At 37.7% G+C, this 23263-nt stretch overlaps 1 long non-coding RNA gene across 2 annotated transcripts; it reads left to right on the forward strand.

Annotated features, from left to right (window-relative positions):
- The first annotated feature begins 373 nt into the window (after positions 1-373).
- Positions 374-22636, forward strand: LOC140120645 (uncharacterized). 2 transcript variants are annotated; one of them, XR_011853931.1, is made up of 5 exons: positions 374-528; positions 3696-3822; positions 18561-18756; positions 21665-21887; positions 22426-22636. It is a non-coding gene; the product is annotated as an uncharacterized lncRNA (long non-coding RNA). The 2 variants fall into 2 exon arrangements; XR_011853930.1 differs by lacking the exon at positions 3696-3822.
- Positions 22637-23263: the final 627 nt, after the last annotated feature.

Here is a 23263-nt window from a genome sequence, read left to right on the forward strand (position 1 = left end):
TTGTCAACTTAGATTTTTACTGAAGGGTATAAGATGTTGGCTAAGAAGAGGGGGTCTGCCATCATCTATGTGTATCAAATATAAGCTGGTGGTCTGTGTGTGTGTTTGTGGTGCACTCCTGGTAAGTATATAGCAATCATTACCACTCCACTCACATTACCCCATGTTGACAGATGTTTGTCACTAAGTAACTTCTTCCCAAGTTTTCCCCCCTCTCCCCCTAAGCCCTCTCCCAGGCCTGGCTTTGTTGTAGTAAAATATGCATGTCTCTCAGGAATGCCAGTCACGAGTCCAAACTTTGTGTCCAGCCTCCCACATGAAATGATCCTTTTATAGGGAACAAGATATGTCTCAATCTGCACTCCACTCAAAGCCTGTGGGCATGAGCAGCTCCTGCTCCATAATAACTCAGCACAAATCACTTCCCACCTAAAATCCCCACCAGGGTCTCCCAGGGAAGAACTAGCAGCTCACATCATTAAAGGAGGCAGCGGCAGGAGACACAAGCCTGGAGAAGAGCAAGAAGAAGTAAGATTTCTTTTTTTTTTTCCTAATTTTTTTTATCATTGACAGCCTAATTATGGTGTAAATGGTTAATACTTACCCAAAAAGGTAATAAAAGAGGCGCATTGCACTACATTACAGGACAGTATTAAAAACATGTCTGATTTATGGCCAATTGCTCATTTATTTAAGATTTTATGTACAACAACATAAAGATACTAGATAGAAAGATATTGATACACCTTCTGTGACCAGTGCTGCTATATCCATCAGTGAGAGGAGGACACTGTAAGTGATGGTGTCCTGTGACATCACTGCTATGTGCAGCTATGTGACACAGCTCCTGGGGGTGGAGGTACCAGACCTACCTAACCCTGGAGCTGCTGCAGCCCAGACACCACCACAATCCAGGCCAGGAATATTTACAGCCATTGCTCTATAATATACACCAGATGGTTTGCACATTGGTCATCACAGTCAGCCAGGACTCAGCCTTTACTCAGCACTATTTCCTTACAAGTGCACATCATGCTGAGATCAGTTTTGTTAATAGCTTATTTTCAACATCTTATTTTTATAAGCTACAACTTCCCAGCATCTACATCCAGCATTGCATGCACATTGCACATTCAGTATACACATGGCACATCTAATATATATAGCACACCCAGCATACATACACATGGCACACCCAGTATACATATACAGAGCACACCCAGTATACATGTACAGAGCACACCCAGTATGCATATACATATTACACCCGGTATACATGTACAGAGACACCCAGTATGCATGTACAGAGCACACACAGTGTGCATATACGTATTACACCCAGTACACATGTACATATCACACCCAGTATACATGTACATATCACACCCAGTATACATGTATATGTTACACATGTAGTGCATCCAGTATATATTAACATATAACAACCAGTATACATACAGATAGCACACCCAGTATACATGCACATAGAACAATTAGTGTACATACATGTAGCACACCCAATAAACATATATGTAACACAACCAGTATATAGGCACATAGCACATCTAGTATTTATGCACATAACATACCCACTATACATACACATTGCTATTCCAGTATACTTGTGCAAAGCACAAGCAGTGTACATATACATAGAACACTCAATGTAGATGCACATAACTGTACTAGTATACATGTACATGGAACAAGCAGTATACATTCACATAACAAAAGCACTAGACATGTACATATCACATCCAGTATACATAGCCATAACAGAATCAGTGTACATGCACATAGTACAACCAGAATACATAGAAATAGCATATCCAATGTACATTCACATAGGACTCCCAGTATGCATGTACAGAGCACACCCAGTATACATGTACAGAGCACTCCCAGTATACATGTAAAGGGCACACCCAGTATACATGTAAAGGGCACACCCAGCATACATATACATATTACACCCAGTACACATGCGCAGAGCACACTCAGTATACATGTACATATTACACCCAGTATACATGTACAGAGGACACCCAGTATACATGCGCAGAGCACACCCAGTATACATGTACATATTACACACAGTATACACGTACATATTGCACCCAGTATACATGTACATATTACACCCAGTATACATGTACAGAGGACACCCAGTATACATGCGCAGAGCACACCCAGTATACATGTACATATTACACACAGTATACACGTACATATTGCACCCAGTATACATGTACATATTACACCCAGTATACATGTACATATTACACCCAGTATACATGTACAGAACACACCCAGTATACATGTACATATTACACCCAGTATACATATACAGAACACACCCAGTATACACAGATATAACACACCCTGTATACATAGATATAACACACCCAGTATACATAGATATAACACACCCAGTATACACAGTACATATTAAACCCAGGATACATGTACAGAGCACACCCAGTATACACAGATATAACACACCCAGTATACATAGTACATATTACACCCAGGATACATGTACAGAGCACACCCAGTATACATAGATATAACACACCCAGTATACATAGATATAACACACCCAGTATACATGTACATATTACACCCAGGATACATGTACATATTACACCCAGGATACATGTACAGAGCACACCCAGTATACATAGATATAACACACCCAGTATACATAGATATAACACACCCAGTATACATGTACATATTACACCCTGTATACATAGATATAACACATCCAGTCTGATTGCTGGTCTGACATCATTCATGTATCATTCCCATCACTTGGAGTGAGGTTAAACAGGACATTGCTACAATGTCAGTATAAATACACATACACACATGTATAAATATATATATATATATATATATATATATATATATATATATATATATATATATATATATTGTATAGTTTAACCCTACCACAGCCCCTGTGCCTGGTGATACATCACAGTTTAACACTAGGACTCCTAATTTAGTGTCTTGGGGTGGAAGGGGCTTTTCCATCTCCTCCTGGAGAATCCCCCTCCAGCCTGGTGGGTAAAGCCCCAGATGTTTCTCCTATTGATATAATATACTATGGTGCAGGAATAATGGAGGCTTTCTGGAAGGCTTCCAGTATTACACACGTACAGCCATAAAGGATACGTGTAAATGAACATCTGCTTCCCTCCAGCACTGGGTGCCAGCAGCTTTATCTCTCTGCCTTGCTGGTTGCAGGGAAGAAATATGGAGCTAGAAGTGGCACCCATATGTAGGGCATATTTGTAATGGCTTCAGGATTTAAGGTGCTGTTTATTGAAGAGTCTATTAACCCCAGCCTGGCTGTGATACCCCATGATAAATGGGCAGTAATTACATTGTATATGGAGGGTCTAATCCCCTGCATGTATTTTAGATCTAATGGGGAGAATGTACACAAGTTTAGAGACCCACAGGGAGCCCCCAGTCTTGTATCCATATTATAGAGGCAAAGCAAACACCATAATATTATTCACACAATTAGGACTGACCTTTGTGGAGGCAGCACCAGGGCCATTAGTGTAGGGTTAGTACAGCAAATGGCATCTCTGTCTATAGCAATGATTTACAGATGTTACACTCAGACCTCAACTGACCCCAAATTTCCTCCCAAATAATTCTTTTTGCACTCTCCCACAAAGGCCCTGGAGTATCCCCAGACATCATGTGTGTGCTGCCCGGCACTGAACAGGTTAACCCGAGCAAGCATCTGAGAGGCAGATGAAAACCCAGGATAAGTCCCTCACTCCAGGGAGGACATTACTTGCTGTTAGTTAGTCCTTTGTGGCTTTTATATATCATTGACCTTGACTACACAAGTCTCTGATTTTGTTAGCGTTATATATACTGGAGAGAGAGAGAAAGGCTGTAATAAATGTGTATAATGTATGGGAGAGGGTATGGCTGCTGTGTGCTGGTACATGAACCTATTAGGTGTGTGTACAGTGTATCATCTGTAGATCTACGATGTGATTTATATGTGATGCTGTGAATGTTCTATGTTTATTGTTTATATTACTGATTTTAAGTATATATTACTACATTCTGCAATAGTTTACCTGCTATTTTACACATATTTTCGGTACTTTATAATGTACATTGCAGTGTCCATGCTCTATACAAGCCTAGTGTGTGCTGCTTTATAAATACAAATGTCAAATACAATATATATATATATATATACACAATGTATATATATATACACATTACTGTGTGCACGAAGTTGTAGCATTCCGGATCTATATAGATATAAAAGAAGCCATATGTGTAAGTTGTCCACATTATTATGTACTGCTGAGGCAGTCTGTATCATGTATATTTCATGTATAATGTGTTATGTATTAAAGGAGTCCTTCTATATATTATTTCATGCCTTGTAAAGTGTGACAGTGTGCATGATGTATGACATGTGTACATGTGGCAGTGCACAGTATTGTGGTCTGGGGTGGATATAGGTGACAGTATACATGATGTATTTGTGCTGTGTGTGTTTGGTAGTCTATATTATTCTGATATTATGTGTGTGACAGGAGAACTCAGCATTGTATGTACTATGTGCACATGTGACGCTGTATATTATATATCTATGTGTCACACAGAGCAGATTATGGTTATGTATCTTGTATTGTTATTTATTATTATTAGTCTATATGTATGTATATATGTGTGTGTGTGTACTGTATGTGACTAGTATTTATATTTTATATATAAATTATTATACATGTTGGATGTTGTATGTGCAGTGTGTACATCATGAATAATATATGATGTATGTGTATACGTGGCAGTGTACATTATGTTTTTTTTTTCTGATTATTAATATGTACAGTATATGTTTTCCTGTGAATTATACTATGCACACATTGCCTGTGTATACGTGTGGCAGGGACCACTGTGTATTCTCATGAAGATCTTGTATATGTTTGACACTGTAATGACAATGTGCACGTGTTGGGACTTTCCTTTTATGTATGGAGTTGGTATATGTGTGACAGTGTACATTACGTATATTTTGCATATTTTAATAGTTAAAGAATGGATTTGCTTTGTATAGGGACGATAGGGAGGACCGTGTATTCTTATCGAGATCTTGTATATGTTTGGAAATGCACATTGTATATCATGTTTATATGCCCTTTTTATGTATGGAGTATGTGTATATATGTGACAGGGTGTATTCTGCATATTTTATGCGTTTTTTGTGTGTATAATAATATGTATAGCTAGTATTTCTGTGTATTCTTGAAGAGATCTTGTGTATGTTTGGCATAGTATATCTCATGTATGTATTCTTCTTATATGTGTGATATATATTGTTATATGTGTGTGTCAGTGTGCATTTTCTATATATATGTGTGTGTGTTTTGTGCGTGTGTATATATTATTATGCATAATCAAATATTTTCTATGTATTCTTGTATAAATCGTTTATACATATGTTTATACATTGTACATCATGTTTGTGTTCTATTTTGTGTACGATTATATATATGGAAGTGTACATTACTTACATTGATGTGTTTGTTCTTATTGATGTGTGTGTGTTATCATGTAGAGCAATGTTGTCTGTGTGTTGCTGTAGAGATCTTGTATATATTTGATAATGTACCAAATTTGAGAGTGTATTTAACCATTAATATGTGTACATGTCTGCACCCTCCTTTCATGTATGATGAATGTATATGTATATAGCAGTGTGCAGTGCCTATATCCATGTGTGCACATTAATATGTATAGCATGTATTTTGTCTGTGTACTTGCAGACCTGTTGTTGTGTATAATGTGTCCTTGTGCTTTCTTTGCTTGTATTGACAGCAGGTTAAAGCAGTGCCCCCTTCCCTGAGTGACAGGACCCCTTGTGAAAGGCCACACTGCTGCCATGATGAATAGACACTTCCAGGCATCTCTCATATCTCAGCAGTAGTTTGTTTACTCCAAATCTGCAGAATATTCCCCAGCACATTCTATACATCCACATCAAGCAAGTGCTGGCTGTTTACTAGGAGCTTCTATTTCCCACATGTATGGAGGGAGGGGGAGAAGATGTGGCTGGAGAGGACTAGGAGTGGACAGGGCCAGCAGCAGGGGCAGTCACGCTTTCACTTAGGGGGTCTTTATGGAAAATTGTGTGTTTATGGGAAAATAAATGCAGAATCTCCCATAGTGCAATCTAGATAACAAAACCTGACACATGGAGGAGACAGGAGCCTCTCATCTGCTCTCTCTGAAAAGTCCCCTAATCTCCCCTGACAAAAGCCTTATAATAACGGGGACAGACATTACTTCTATTACTGGCCATGGTCAGGGGGCTCACTATGGTTTGGTATATATATATATATATATATATATATATATGTGTGTGTGTGTGTGTGTTAAATTATATATATAAACTCAATGTCTATGTATTTCCCACCACTCGGTATGATCGGTATAAAATACATATCTTTAGTAAGGTTTAGCAGCTACTGATATTTAGATTATTATCTATTCCCAATTTACAAAATACATTGTATCCTTTTTATGCTCTTTTTATATGATTCAGTTGTTTTCTGACTATCTAATGAACAATAATACACTATATACACTTACATTTAGTTATTTAAATATCTATGTACTGTTATTTGTGTGATCGATTTTTAGATATTTATCCTATTTTATGGTTTGACTTGATTCTTATTTTATATTTATTAGTATAATGAATGTTCTATGATGTATCTATGTAGTATATAGTATAGTATGTGGTGTATATGCAGGATTCCCTAGGCTCCCTGGTGCTGTGGTTATTCCAGGGGATGTTATGGATGGGAAAAGTACATAAATGAGTGGTCGCTATTGATCGGGGAGTGCAGTGTGTTGTCACCAGGCGGTGACTAGTCCTGTCTGTGTCACTGGCCACTGCTACATCCAAGAGCAATAAATCAATGGGACATTAAACAGCCGGGGACCCCATGTCTGGACCGGGTCAAGTGCAAGCTGGAGGTTCAACTTCATTTCATGTCTGCCTTTAATTTTTCAATGTGAGATTATTATTATTATTGTTATTATTATCATCATCATCATCATTATTATTATCGTCGTGTATTAATATGGACCTGCCCTTTAATGAATACCACCCCACAACTAGAATACTTCATTTTCATGATCCAAATAAATAACAAATATTAAATTTATGAAAGTCCTGTTGTATTTCCATACAATAATACTGCAAATAATAAAAGGCTATCTTTATGAATATATATATATGTATATATATATATATATATATATATATATATACATATATATGTGTGTCATAATATTACATAATAATCATCACAATTGTAAATATATTTCATTTTTTCATTTTGCAGATAACACTTCTAATTATAGTGTTTACTCAATGAAGGAAGAGCAATTGGTATATATATATTACATTTGGACCAATATTTCACATTGTTAGATTTTAGATAGTTTCATATATATTTTGTTGTAAATATAGAAGGGAATATAAACACATACAATGGAGCTGGCGGTGACTGGTGTGTGGACATGAAAGGGTGCACTGCTGGGTGAACCCTTCCCCCCTGAGAAGTCTCCCCTGTGGGGGATTTGCCAGTTTTGGGGTGAAGTAGAGGTAGCAGCTTGGTGACTACAGTGTGATACAGAAGTGGTGGGAATCCTTCCATATTACTGCGGGGAGAACTATAGGGGAGGTGACTGCGAGTATAAATAACAAGTGCACTGATATCACATGGAGAGAGGGGAGACTTCCAAAAATCATTGAGAAAGATGGGTTCATGTAAAAGTCAACTTGGAAGTTGATGTGCTTCTTCCACTTGTCTGTATTCATCTGACTGGTGTCTCCATTTCTAAGAGATCAGTACAGGAACCAGGTGAGGGCACAGAAGCCCAGCAAGTGCCTGCTCTCATGTACTGCTATCAGCACCTGCCATTCCCCGAGTGGCTGCTAGGTGTCGCTCTTAGTCTCAGGAGGAGGCGCAGGATCCACAAGTCTCCAACAACCTGCAGATCCTCATTCTCCCCAGTAAAGTTTTATGTATTAAATTATTTTATGAATAGTTTTATAACTTATAGAAAGCGATTCATAGTGTCCAAAAACGATTAATTTTTTATTTTCTACATTATGGTATGTATAGTAATGGAAATACGATATTTCTATAGTGAAGAATATAACATAACATTCGATTTGTAGATGGATAGATAGATAGAAAAATAATGGATAAATAGATCATAGATAGATACCGTAGATAGATGGATAGATAGATAGATAGATAGATAGATAGATAGATAGATAGATGGATAGATAGATAAACACATACATGGATAGATAGTTATGAGATAGATACATGATAGATAGATCATAGATATATACTGTAGATAGATGAATAGAAAAATAGATAGATAAAAATATATATAATGTAAAATAGATAAATGATAAATAGATAATACATAGAAATATAGATAGAGACATTGAGTATACATATATGAATAGATATGGATATGATATAGATGAGTGACAGATTATGGATTGCTATAAAGATACACTGACAGTCCACATACATTACATTTGTATAGATAGATAGACTGATTGATAGACTTCTCCATAAACACAGCAGATATTTTTTTTTACAAAGTCGATTCTGATTTAATTTGTTTCTGTACAATATTATAACTATTACAATCATAGTATACATATGATATGCTTGTTACATCTCTAGAGCTCTTATTTATCTGGTTGGCATACGTCATGGTGCATAGAATATAATATATACCATACAGTATATCGTAAGTGTAACATTTGTCAGTAATATTAGATTTAAGTTCTCAGTTTTATTATTATATTATCATTATTATATCTCCATTTAAAATGTATATATTTTATAATAACTAATAGCATAACTAATAGACAAAAAATAGAAAAGATATAAAGTATAAAGTCATAAATCGATATGAATGAGTAATAAATGTTTGTGTGACAGGGAGAAATGGATATTTAGTATAGATAAATAGGTACTTGTAGATGCAAATAAGTAGATTATAGATAAGAAGATATATACTTGTAAATGCAGATAAATAGATTATCTATAGCTAAATAGCAGATAAATAGATTATATATAGCCAAATAGCAGATGATAAATAGATATTTGTAGATGCAGATAAATAGATGATAGAACAGACAAATAGATCATAGATAAATAGACAGATAGATACTTGTATAGAAATAAAATTGTTCAAGCTTCATCGCAGTAGTTTACTATAAGTTTATTCTCCATAATAACCAGTCATATAAAGACTGCAATGTCCAGACCTGTGACATATCATGTAGAGTGGACCCGGATCTGATTCATCTGCTCCCACAGATCACCAGTCTCATTGCAGATTAGAAATAGAAGTGAAGAAGCAAAATTAAACCTAATATATTCTCTTTATCTTTATTTCTCTTCCTGGTCTGTGGTTTGTAACAACAGAAAAATGGACATATTTAAGTTCACATTTGTAGTGTACAAAAAAATCTTTCATCTATTTAGTTTGACTATATCTATTATCAATCTCCACTTCATTAACAAAATATCTATCCACTTATCAATTATTTGTCCATCCATCCATCTTCATATCTATCTCATATATATCTGTCTGTCTATCTATGTATATCCTATCTATTATCTATCTATCTATCTATCTATCTATCTAATCTAATCTAATCTATCTATCTATCTATCTATCTATCTATCTATCTATCTATCTATCTATCTATCTATCTGTCTATCTCTATCCGTCCATTTATCTGTCTTATCTGCCTTTCAGTAATTGTTCCACTTTTTACAATCTGTAGTATAACATTCTAATAGGATTCATTTATAGTAAAAAGAAATCATAAACCTTCACTTTCTGTCAGAAAACTTCCTTCTAGGACCATGAGATCTGCTTCCTCTCTCCTATCTATCTAAACTATTTTTCTCTCATTCTCTTTTCCTCTTGTATATTATTACAAATAAAATGTTATCAGCGAACCGATCAGTAAAAACATATTTATGTTTGATATTTTTCTATAGTGGATCTTATAGAACAATCTATGTAACGATCTTATGTAACAATCAAGCAGTGGAGGCATCATTGTCATTATTTCTATTACTACTCTGCATATTTTTATTTTAGGTTTATGCTCATCATTTATTTTAAGCTAAATTCCAGCCTTATTGTCGCTTTTTTATATTGCACTCGGGATGAGCAAAATAATTTGTATTTTAGCTTTTTTTTTTTTTTACTTTAAAATTCATTTTCAATTACTTATCGAGGATTCTGCATACAATGTCCAAGTTGTATAGATAGAGAACAAAATGAGCAACAAACGTTATTTTATTTATTTTTTATTTTTATGCAGTGAACCTAATTTTAAAACAATTTCGGAAAATTGGAAGAAATAGATTATTTCGTGACAAATAACACCGTATCTTTTATTTATACCAGAACATTAAAAAAATTGCTATTTATGTATTTATTTTAATTAAAAATACCACAAAATCAATAATAAAAAAATAGAATAAAAATACTAAATAGCAAAAGCAAAAATAATTCTAGAAAGTGGTAAGATCTGGGATGGAAAGAAAGAGAAGTGAATTTCACTTGTTTATATGGATAGGATTGATCGAATATTATAATATTTTCGTAATATTATTGTAGTTCTAGAATGATAGATCCAATCCAGTAGTGAATCGCTTGTTCTGTCTTTTTAGTGTTGTGTTTTGTATCGAGACTTTTATTTAGTTTCTTTTGTTCCTGGGGACTATTTATACGTTTATACAGTTACATTGGGTGTAAGACTCCATAGTGGAAAGGACAAAGTGGAATTGTATTAAAAGAAAGATGCAATATTATGATGAGATTGTGTACATGTAGACATTGTATATATCTGTGTGTACACGTACATGTGTGATCACAAGTGGAAATGAACAAAGCAATGTCTGATCAGGACTGGTAATTGGAGAAATGAGTCTCATCAAACCAATAAATGTAGAATTATGAGGGGCCCGGAGCTCTGCTTAACCCCCTCGCTGCCCATGGGGAGCCTCCTTTCTGTAGCTCTTGTCCTGGCAGGCCGGCACTGTGAGGGTTAATAGGAGGGAGGACATTGGACTCGCTGCTGTCAGGGTGTTTAGCAGAGGGTTAGGCTCATGGCTGCTGCTCCCCAGTGACTGCAATTAAGCAGCTGTCTACAGCAAGTACATCACATGCCACTTACCCCTCAGGTGGATATGTACCTGCTGATGGAGGGAGGGGGGAAGCTCTGGACCCTGCACATGGGGAGCTGGGGGCTCTGGATACTACAGAAGTGCAAGCTCTGAAAACTGGGGTCTGTGGGCTCCACACCTTGCATATGGGGGGCTGCACTGCACTCAGACTGCTGTATGCTGAGAGCTGTCCATGGTGCTATATACCCAGCAGTGACAGCAGCTCTCCCTCTGTATACACCTGACCCTGTCACCTATCCACAGTGATGTCTAGTGAAGTCTCACAGGAAAGAGGCGCATGCGACATTACTGCGCCCTGTACTAAAACCTAAATGAAGTCTTCTGCATCTCCCGGTGTATAATGTATGTGTGTGTGTGTGTGTATGTATATATATATATATATATATATATATATATATATATTATAGAGAGGGTATGTGATATGATCAGGTCATAGACACATAACTAATATAAGATAGTAGAGTGACAGATGATGGATTCATATATGGGTAGCATTATGCTGATAGTCCATATACATTACATTTGTATAGATAAACGGGTATCTGTCTTACATGTTTCTATATTTTATTTCTGATCTACTTTCATAGAGTTAAAAACACTTTCCATTTCCTATATGATCTATGTATACTGTATTCTAGCTCACTATCAATTATATATTCTAAAACATCTATTCTATATTAAAGTTTTCTCTCTATCTATATATTTCTATTATTTATCCCAATCTATTCTGTAACCTAATCTATGTATCTATCCTTAATTCTGTAATATAATCTATCGACACAACTAGATAAATGGACCTTCTCGTTGCTTTAGTTTCTCTCTATTCTATTGCTTAGGTTTTCGGTCTCAGTTTGTGCCTCTTGTTTGGGATGAGCTGTGACCCCCGCAGATTCCGGACCGTCTATATGGCGCTCTAGTCACTGTCTGTACAATCACATACAACACAAGGAACAAACGTGAAACTTTATAAAGAACAAACCAACAAATCTGCTTCTTCTACACAACCCATAGATGTCAGGGAGCAGAAAAGCCCCAAAACCTACAGGAAGCTGCGCTTTACATGGGCAACTGGGAATTAAACAGAATTACAAAACTGTACATACATATGTGTTAATGTTTATAGGAGGCTGCAAGATTTTATCACTTTACCTAAAGTGGAGAAATAAGAATGTAGTTCTTGGACAGGTATTCAGCTATGAGACAGAAAAGGCTAGATAGAGATGGATAGACTATAGATAGATAGATAGATAGATAGAGATGGATAGACTATAGATAGATAGATAGATAGATAGATAGATAGATAGACTATAGGTAGATAGATAGATAGATAGATAGATAGATAGATAGATAGAGATGGATAGACTATAGATAGATAGATAGATAGACTATAGGTAGATAGATAGATAGATAGATAGATAGATAGATAGATAGATAGATAGATAGATAGATAGATAGATAGATAGAGTAATTAAGCTATATTATAGATCGAAAGTTGAAGGATAGACAATAAAAAAGATAATTGGATAGATATATTGTTAATGGATATATTGAGGTGGAAAATGGTGGATAGATAGATAATATATAAATATGAGATACAGTATATGGAATAGATGATAAATAATTGATAGAATAATCGATCACAGCACAGATATATATATATATACACACACACACACACACATGTACTCTTCAAGTTGGAGCAGATAAACATTGCAGGATGTAATAGTGACATTGGGAAGTATACAGCTGATACTAGGTATATGACATATGTACAGAATCCCATAAAGGTCTTGTTTTCACTTCTGTTATTAAAAAAAAATTAAAATATATTACAGTGATAGATATAAAGCATCTATACAGTCATGTCTATGGCTGGCTAAAGGCTATATATTACATACAAATATATCACAATACTAAGTGCTCTATTTCTGAATACAGGCGGTCCCCTACTTAAGGACACCCGACTTACAGACAACCCATAGTTACAGACAGACCCCTCTTACCTCTGGTGAAGCTTTCTGAATGCTTTTCTATACTCCCAGATTGCAATAATCAGCTGTAAGGTGTCGGTAACGAAGTTTTATTGATAATCCTTGGTCCCATTACAGCAAAAAATGTTTAAACTCAAATTGTCACTGGGGCCAAATTTTTTCTTGTCTGGATCTACAATTATAAAATATACAGTTTCGACTTACATACAAATTCAACTTAAGAACAAACCTCCGGACCCTATCTTGTACGTAACCCGGGGACTGCCTGTATACTATAAAATTTAGGACCAATCTGAAACCAATGGGATCAAAGCATAGTATGTATCTACTGTATGTATTTATCTATCTATCAACTTTATCTGTCTATATCTCTAATCTATTTACTATATCTGTCTATATCTCATATCTATTTACTATACCTGTCTACTTTCTATGTCTATCTATCTGTCTGTATTTCCCATCTATTTACTATTTCTATCTGTCTATATCTCTATATCTATTGTATCTATATGTCTAATAACTTTATCTGTCTATACCTCATCTATCTACTGTAAGTATCCATGTGTTTTATACCCATCTCATATCTATTAATCTACTTTATAATGAAGTTACCACATATGTGTTATTATCTAATTCTCGGGTTACCCAATGTATTATCTATTTCTCTTTATCTCTTGTCTACCTTTATGATGCACATCCATCCTCAGACACTGATCATCTACAGAATAAAGCCCACAAAGACTCCCCCCTAGATTGTTCCCTCCTTGAAGGGGTACAGAACTTTTACTTCAGCTAAGACTAAGGAAAAAAAAAAGTTTCTAAGACACTTTTAAGACAAGGCAAGTCCTCAGGTTCTGCTCAGCCCTGATGATAAAACACTGATTGTTGCTGGTTGATGACCCATGAAATTTGGGGGTTAGTTTTCTCTTTAGACCAGAGCATATAATTATGCAAATAAAGAGCTGTCACTGATCTAGTGAAATCCTCACAACACAATCAATGAAAACGTGAACAAAAAGTGGAAACCGCAGTAGTTATGACCACACAAAGACTCGGTAAGAGTGGTCCTCTGACCCCCACCTTCTCCTGCTCCTCACCATCATCCATGACATGCTAACATCTACTCCAGACCATCCATCCATCTATCTAGATACATTCCTAAGACTCTCACCCCTGGGCACACTTTTTGCACCATTAATCACTACTTTATATATAACTGCAGATTTTCATGTAAAATATCAGCTGAGAAAATATTTGCACACATAAAGTTATCTGTGGCGTATTGGGGGGGGGGGGGTAGATTTTCATGTGTGAATTGACCCCTCGCAATATATAGAAATCCATAGTAAATCTGCATCCAAAATTTGGACTGTTATGAATCTGCGAGGATCTAGATGGAAAATGTGCCTGGAGAAGTTGTCATTTGGTGTCAGTGATGACAGAGCGAGGACTTTACAGACTTGTCTTGTATAATCGGTTAGTGTCCTATCCTTGGAGCCGTGTGGATGGTTGTCAGGGTCACTGTAGCAGTTTCACCACCTTCTTTCAGAGGGACAAGAGCTCTTCAGAGATGAGATGTAACGAGGCTCTCGACACATCCCTGACTCTCAGAGACATCACTAGGACAACATCAGTGAGGAAAATCTACTTCCACAACAAGCCAGAGGAATCAATATGCTCTGCATTGGTAAAAGTGTGATGAGAAGTCTTCTTGCTGACATGAGAAGAGTCTTCGGCTGCTCTCATATACAAGAGGTGTGACCTCACAACTAGATGCATCCCTTCAGCATTTCTCCTCCAAAGGGAAACCGTAAGGGTGGATGTCATATGTGAACGCACCCCAATACAGGATATGGTGCTACATTAGGATATGCAGATTTTCCCGTACAGGGTGTAGATTCACATTTTAATTTTATTGATCTCTCTTCTCAAATATAATAAAATAATAATTCTTTATTTATGTAGCGCACACAGATTATGCAGCGCTCCACAGAGCTTGCCAAATCAGTCCCTGTCCCCAATGGGGCTCACAATCTAATCAACCTACAAGTATGTTTTGGAGTGTGGGAGGAAACCGAAGGACCCGGAGGAAATCCACACAAACACGGAGAGAACATACAAATATCGTTCTCTTAGGTCCAGTTCACACCTGCGTCTGAGCTTTTCATTACACTCTCTGAACGTAATGGAGACTAAAAACGGATGGTGTTTCGTTCCCCATAGACATAAAGGAAATCTACCATGAAAATCACCAAGGGCACTCACTCATAGATCCAGGTACCGTGACTGTGGGAATCTTCTTACATTTGTTATCAATGGCCTTCCTCCTTCTAAAATCAACTTTTAAATTTATAATAAAAATCCAGAAGGGCTCTAGAAGAACATTACCAGAGCCCTCCCCCCACCCATGCTGTAGCTTCACAGACTGTTATATTGTACAGGTGCACCTCCTCCCTCCTATTAATGAGCCAGAAGGACTCCTGAACGTGTTATTAGAGCCCCTCCATGCTGCTGCTTCCCATGAAGCAGAAGGAGGCGGAGACATCCTGTGAAGCTGCAGCATGGAGGGGCTATGACAACACCCTCAGGAGTCCTTCTGGCTCATTAGAATAATTTTAAAAGTTCATTTTAGAAGGAATTAGGCCATGAAAAGCAAATATATATCTATAAGTATATGCCCCTGGTTTATCCACACTTGATTTTTCTTTAGACGGTTTCTACATTCGCTTACGGTTATTAATAGTGGAAAAAAAGCGCTATTTATTCTGCTATTAAAAACGGATGTAGGACGCAGCCGTGAGCTTAGCATTATCTGTTTACTACATATAGAGTGAAACAACATTTAATGGATTATCCAAGGGACGACCTCTCACCTGTGCAGAGTCCACATACCTTTAGTTTGGCTGATAAAAGGCGAGTGGAGATTATTTAGTAAGATTTCCGCTACTGTTCAGTGACCTCATTTCCTCCAGGTAACCTTACATCTCCAGAATAAAGGCGGACAAGTAATCAGGTTTCTGAATGATTTACCACATTGCATCGAGCGGAGTTAACCTTATTTATTATCCTGTTTACGCTTCTAAATTGGCCTGGGAAGGAGCTGAGGACGGATTTGAATATATGACAATTGGAAACATAAGAAGAATTAGCAGCCTTCAAACCCTCCACTCCTGGGGCTTCCTATCTCAGTGGAGGAGAAGTTTCCTTTTCAGAACCTCAGCCAGTTGTGTTTGATTTGAGAACACACATCGCAGTCCCAGGACCCCCGTCCCTCTCCCAGATTAGGTCCTGTAATATATGCGTACTGTAGGTTGTAAAATAGAGGGGATAGGAAACAAGCCAGAGAAATCCCAGAACGCTTCCGAGCAAAGGAAAGACTTAGCTACACAACCTCTCCAAAATATCTGCAGATTTCCCAAGGGAAACCACAACAATATCCACATAATTTAGTTTTACCTCCTCACAGATGAGGAGAGAAAGTTTGTATTAGCTCCAATCAGGCTGCAAATGAGAATGAGGGCTGGTCCCTGACGAAATGTTCAGTGCAATGTCATATCTGTACAAGGAGGGGGTGAGGAGCAGGACTGTAAGGAGAGGATGTATAGGAGAGAGAGGATTAAAGGAGAGGGCAGGAGGTATATAAAAGGATGTATAGGGGAGGGAGAGAGGCTGTATAGGAGAGGGGGGAAAGGATGTAGAGGAAAGAGAGGGTATATAGGGGAGGGCAAGAGAATGTATAGGAGAGAGAGGATGTAAAAGGAGAGTGCAAGGGATATATGGTAGGGTGTATAGGGGAGGGCAAGAGAATGTATACAAGAGAGGGTGTAAAAGGTGAGGGCAAGGGTATATGGTAGGATGTATAGGGGAGGGAGAGAGGCTGTATAGGAGAGGGGGAAAGGATGTATAGGAAAGAGAGGGTATATAGAGTAGGGCAAGAGAATGTATAGGAGAGAGGGTGTAAAAGGTGAGGGTGACAGAATCTATAGGGGAGGGCTGAGAGGATGTATAGGAGAGAGGGTGCAAAGGGGAGGGCAAGAGAATGCATAGGGTAGGATGTGTAGGAGAGGGCGGCAATCTATAGGAGAGGGCAAGAAGATAACATAAGCTATAGGAGAGGATGAAATAATCTACAAGAGAGAGGATATATAGGAGATGATGAGAGGATGTATAGGAGAGGGTGACAATCTATAAGAGAGGGTGTGAGAGTATATCTACAAGAGGATGAGCTTGAGAAGATGAATAGGAGAGGGTGACCGGATCTATAAGAGAGGGCTTGAAAATGTACAGGAGAGGGCAACATAATCTATAGGTGAGGGGCAAGAGGATATTTAGGAGAGGGCGAAATAATCTATAAGACAGAGGGCAAGAGGATATAAGGATATAAAGGAGATGAGGATGTATAGCAGACAGTGAGAGGATGTATAGGAGAGGGCAACAATCTAAAAGAGAGGGGGCGAGAAGATATATAGGAAAGGATGAGAGGTTGTATAAGGAGAAGGATGTATAGGAAAGAGAAGGTATATAGGGGAGGGTGAGAGGATATATAGTAGAGATGTACAGGAGAGGGTGACAATCTATAGGGGATATAGGGCATATAATCTATAAGAGAAGGGGCAACAATCTATAGGACAGAGGTCAAGAGAATATATATGTGAGGACGAAAAGACGAGAAGATGTACAGCAGAAGGCAATATAATCTATAGGAGAGGGCGAGAGAATTTATAGGAAAGGGCAACAATCTATAGGAGAGGGGAAGAGGATGTGAAGAATGAAAGCAAATAAGAAAGATGGAGGAAAACAATATATAGAATACTTGAGGAGGACAGAAGTGCCAGAAGATATAAGATATATGTATATTAGGGATATAAAGATGGCAGGTAAAAGGAAGATCTAGTATGTATGATGAAGGGGCACAGCAGGAAGAAACATACATTTGAAGGCTACATTCACACCGTCGCTGTATTTCGGAAAAAGATAAGACATGTGCGTCCATTGTCGTCTAAGTGAGACATATATACGGCGTATATACGCCCCCCCCCCTATGGCCATGTAAATGTAGCCTAATAATGTTGAGTTTACAGTAAATGCATAAAGTGAAGTGTATAGAGATACATCATTGTAATTTCATTGAATAATACAGATGGGCAGATCTACTAAGGTAAATGGACCACAATTCTGGCTTCATTTGGGCCAAAGGGCTTAAAATGTTTCACAAAGTCAACTAATCAGTGGTATAAACTAATGAAAAAGCACATTTATCATCCAGCATCAGTCACTGGGAGGAATCTGCTGTATGTCCAGACTCTCTAGTCTAAGCTTAGCCCCACAATGCTGAGGACCAGAGGGGAGAAGAGCAAGGGACTACGTCACAAGGAGGAAGAAAGCAAAAACCGGATAAGCTAAGACTGAACAGAGAAGGAAGGCTGTAAAGCAAAAGAAGGAAGAATATGGCAATAACTGAGGTAAGATGAAAACAACATGACTAGAGGAGCAGGTATCACACAAGAGAAAAGGGGGGATGATGAGAGTAACTCCAGAGGGAGAAAGATAGACCAGATTCATGGAAAAACATGAGATGATAACAATAAAAGATGACAGATGTGAGGAGTGACAATGGGGATGATGAGTGTAAGAGGCAGAAGACTATGATATAGTACAGAAGAAGCACGACCATAACATGTCAGGTAGAAAAACTAACATGTACACCCCAACTTTGATGCATGACCCCCAAGAATGTGATAGATAAGGGTCTTTCTTTCCAATCATACTATGCAACCACATATAAAACAAATAAAACAAAGAGAAGTTTGTAGAATACATTTGGGGCCTAGCATAGTGGTACAGTAAATAAGGACACCATGAGATAGAAAACACACACACACATATATATATATATATATATATATATAATCATGAAGAACATTTCCAGAGCCAGGTAATCTATGGTCAGTCCATGAATCAATGACCGTGCACTGGCCGGATTTCATGGACCAACCATAGTGCAGAGGAAGGGACTCGGGGCATCATATATGATATATATCACTATGAAGTATGCAAATAGGTTTTCCATGATGGGACATGAAAAAAACACCTAATGTGCTACCTTGTAAGGCAGCCCCCTTACTATCCAGCATGACTTTCCAGAAGCCTAATGACATGATGTGGGATTAAGGCCAAACAAGTACAGGCGGTCCCTGGATTACATACAAGATGGTAGTGTGTGTGTGTATATGGGCAGGGGACCGTCCTATCTTCTTCCTGCCTGAGGTCATGTGACGTCACAGGATACATCCCACTGAGACTCTGAGTGGAGGTCCAGGGCGGCAACTCACAGAGGATACATTTTCAGGTAAGGTATATATACTGTATACATGTGTGTTTATGGTGTGTATCTGTGTGTGTTTATGCATATGCGGTATGAGTGTATATCATCATGGGTTGTGTGTATATGCTGAATGTATGATGTCTATATACTATATGTATGTATATGCAGCATTTGTGTATATGGTGTGTTTATACTTTATGTATGTGTACATTCAGTGTGCATATAATGCATGTCTAAGTATATGATGTATATATACTATTTGGAGGTCAATTATCACACACTTGTGCGCTGACATATGATAACTCCTCCAAGCATTCGTGCAGTTGGAGACATCAAGAGACCAGGCCTCTAGATGTATCCAGCAGGCTTCTGCGCACCCTCTGGCCAGGACGCGCCCCCCCCCCTCTGGAGTTGAGGTGGTAATTCAAGGGCTTTGACGGCACTGACGTGGCACAGAAGCCCTGATTAATACCCACTATGTGTATATACTGTATTTGTACTATACAGAATGTGTGTATATGACGTGTATATACTATGGGGGAAATTTATCCTACGCCAGATTTTTAGCACCAGCGTATGATAAATTCCCCCCTATGTGTATATACTGTATGTGTATTAATGTAAGGCTGTGTACATACAGTACTTATATACTTTACAAGTTTGTATAAAATGTGCGTATGAGTGTATAAATATATGTATGTACACAAATGTGTGCCTATGAGTTTATACATGTGTGTAGAACTTTATGTGTGTGTGTGTATATAAGTGTATAAATGTGTGTGCTTGTATAAACGTGTGTGCACTAATATGTATGTATTTTTTTTTTAAGGGGAAGGGGGGTCCCATGCAGAAATTTGCTATAGGCCCAGCCTCTACTAATTACACCCCTGCAAGGTTCTTTAGGTTTGTACTTAAGTTGAATTTGTATGTAAGTCGGAACAGGTATATTTTGTTATTGTAATTCTTTTTTGCTGTCATGGGATCAAGGATTATCAATAAAACCTCATTACAAATACCTTACAGCTGATAATTATAGCCTGGGACTAAAGTAAAGCATCCAGAGAGCTTTACCAGATGTCACAATAGGAACAGAGGTCCGTTTGTAACTAGGGGTTGTCTGTAAGTCAGGTGTCCTTAAGACAGCGCTGGCTACAGTTGGGAATCTGTGCCTTCTGGAATAGATATACAGGTAGTCCCCGTATATCTATTCCAGAAGGCACAGATTCCCAACTGTAGCCAGCGCTGTTTTGATGTGTTTGTGTCTCTTCACTACAGTGTAGGGAACTGAGTTAGCCGACTTGGGTCAGAGAGTGGTTATCATGGGCATGGTTTTCCTTGTTCCACCATCGAAAACTTATTTGCATATTTTCCAGAATCCCCAAGTATAGAATCAATCGCTATAAGTCTCCACATGCCTATAAGGCGGCCTTATTTGGCAAAGTCTCCATAAGGAGAACTCTTACTTCCTGACCCTAGTCAAAAGCCTCTTACTAAGCCAAACCAGTTCCCTACACTGTACTGAAGAGATGCAACCACGTTGAGACAGTGCTGTCTAGAGTTTGGTATCTGTTCCTTCTGTAATAGATATACTGGTTTGGCTTTAATCTTACATCATGTCCCATCCTGGAAAATGTATTTGCATACTTCCCAGAATCCCCTAGTGGAGCATCAATGGCTATAAGTATCCACACGCCTACAAGGTGACCTAAATTAGCAAAGTCTCTGTAAGGAGAACATTTACTACATGTAAAATATAAGAAAAATGAAGGTGGAGAAGTGAAGGAGAAATAACAGCAGCATACCCCAGTGAGCCGGGCACATTGATAGGAGCTTGTTTCCTATATATGACATGATATCACCATAACAGCCATGAATGCACTAATCTCGTATTGCTGAGTATTAAGATGAGTGGAAATCCTGGATTGCAATAAGAAATGTGACAGCGAAATATCTCGACCAGAACATAACTCAGTTTTAAATATTGTCATATGCAGCGCAACCATCCTGTATGTTGTTTTATTAATGAACATTGCACCTTACCACAGGCCCTTCTCATAAATAAGGGATCATGGCGAGAATCCAATGAGAGAAAAGAACTCAACGACGGTATTACAAGAGCAAACGCTTGGTTTATTAAGTGTAAACAGAAATATACACTGTAAGAAGTTTTGGTGCTTTACAAATTGGAACATAAGCAAATACCACAAGTCAGTCAAGAGCATGAAGAAGGAACATACAAAAGGGCTGAACCCAAAATAACATCCAAAGGTTTGTACAGATTTATCATCCATTTGTAAAAAGTAATTCAAATGCTATTTTTTTGGCACTTTAAAACAAGTTTGTATTAATGACTTTACAGGAAAATGGTAAATTTTGTAAACAAAGTGGAAACAATGTCATGTCTTACACCAATACACATGAGGTCGCCTGGTATGGCAGTGTACGGGGTCCCGGGAGATGATAATGGGAAGGGTAGATCAGTGGCGGTGCACCAGACCGGGTGGATAGGAAAAGGTAAGGTTCATACATAGTTCAAGGTTCATTTACAAAGTGTTAAACCCACAACCCAACCTTGTTTAACTAAGTCACGGTAACATGATATAGGGAAATATATTTTATTTCTAAAACCATAGATATATACATATAAAAATATAAAAAGAACTAGACACACCAAACAGAACGATACAGAAGAGAGAAGATTTCTGCCGATATTGGAAGCATTTCGCATTGTTCATTTATTACAGTGTACAGGAAAGCAGGCAATAGTAGATAAAACAGCAACAATCGCTTTTTGGTCATTCTACAGGTCACCAAGGTCCACACCCTGCAGCAGCATTGCCATGATATGTAGATCCACCGACTTACCCCAAAGCAGGAGGATGAGGAGAAGAAACCCATCTGAGAGAAGACACACCCCACCCTCATTGTCTTAGACCTGATAGTTAAAGGGGTATTTTGATGTGGACATTCACAATTATTTTATCTGCCATATATAACTATACACATTTCTTCAAATGGATGTTAGTAAAAAAACTGAATGTAATCTCTTGTGAGCAGGGCAGAGTTTGCGCTCTGTAATATAATATTATATTTGTATATGTCCCCTATGATTTGTAAAGCGCTGCAGAATCTGATGGTGCTATATAAATAAAGATTACTGTTATCTGTGTGAAGATCGTTTCCCATAAATGTAGCCATTTTGTTGCCTTTGAAATCAGATAACTGTCCCTGGATACAACCACCCCGTGGCTCTGGCAGCGATGGCTACGCATGCGCTATTGAGGCGCCCAACCACCTGGATTCAGCGTCTATAACCACAGGACAGCTGCAGAACATGCAGTAATTCTGACTGTAACTCTAACTTTTCATATGAAAGAAAACTATTTGTTTCTTTAACCCCTTAACGCCAAGTCCCTTTTTTAGTTTTTGTGTTTAAATTTTTTACTCCCCACCTTCAAAAATGTATAACTTTTTAATTTTTCCATGTAAAAAGCTGGAATGGTGAAAAAACGCATTTGCACCATTGTCTCGTGGGCTTGGATTTTACGGCTTTCACTGTGCACCCCAAATGACCCGTCTACTTTATTGTTTGGGTCAGTGTGATCACGGAGATATAGTGTAGGGTCAGTGTAGGTTTTATAATG

The sequence above is a fragment of the Engystomops pustulosus genome, chromosome 1 (genome assembly GCF_040894005.1).
Source record: "Engystomops pustulosus chromosome 1, aEngPut4.maternal, whole genome shotgun sequence".
NCBI lineage: Eukaryota > Metazoa > Chordata > Amphibia > Anura > Leptodactylidae > Engystomops > Engystomops pustulosus.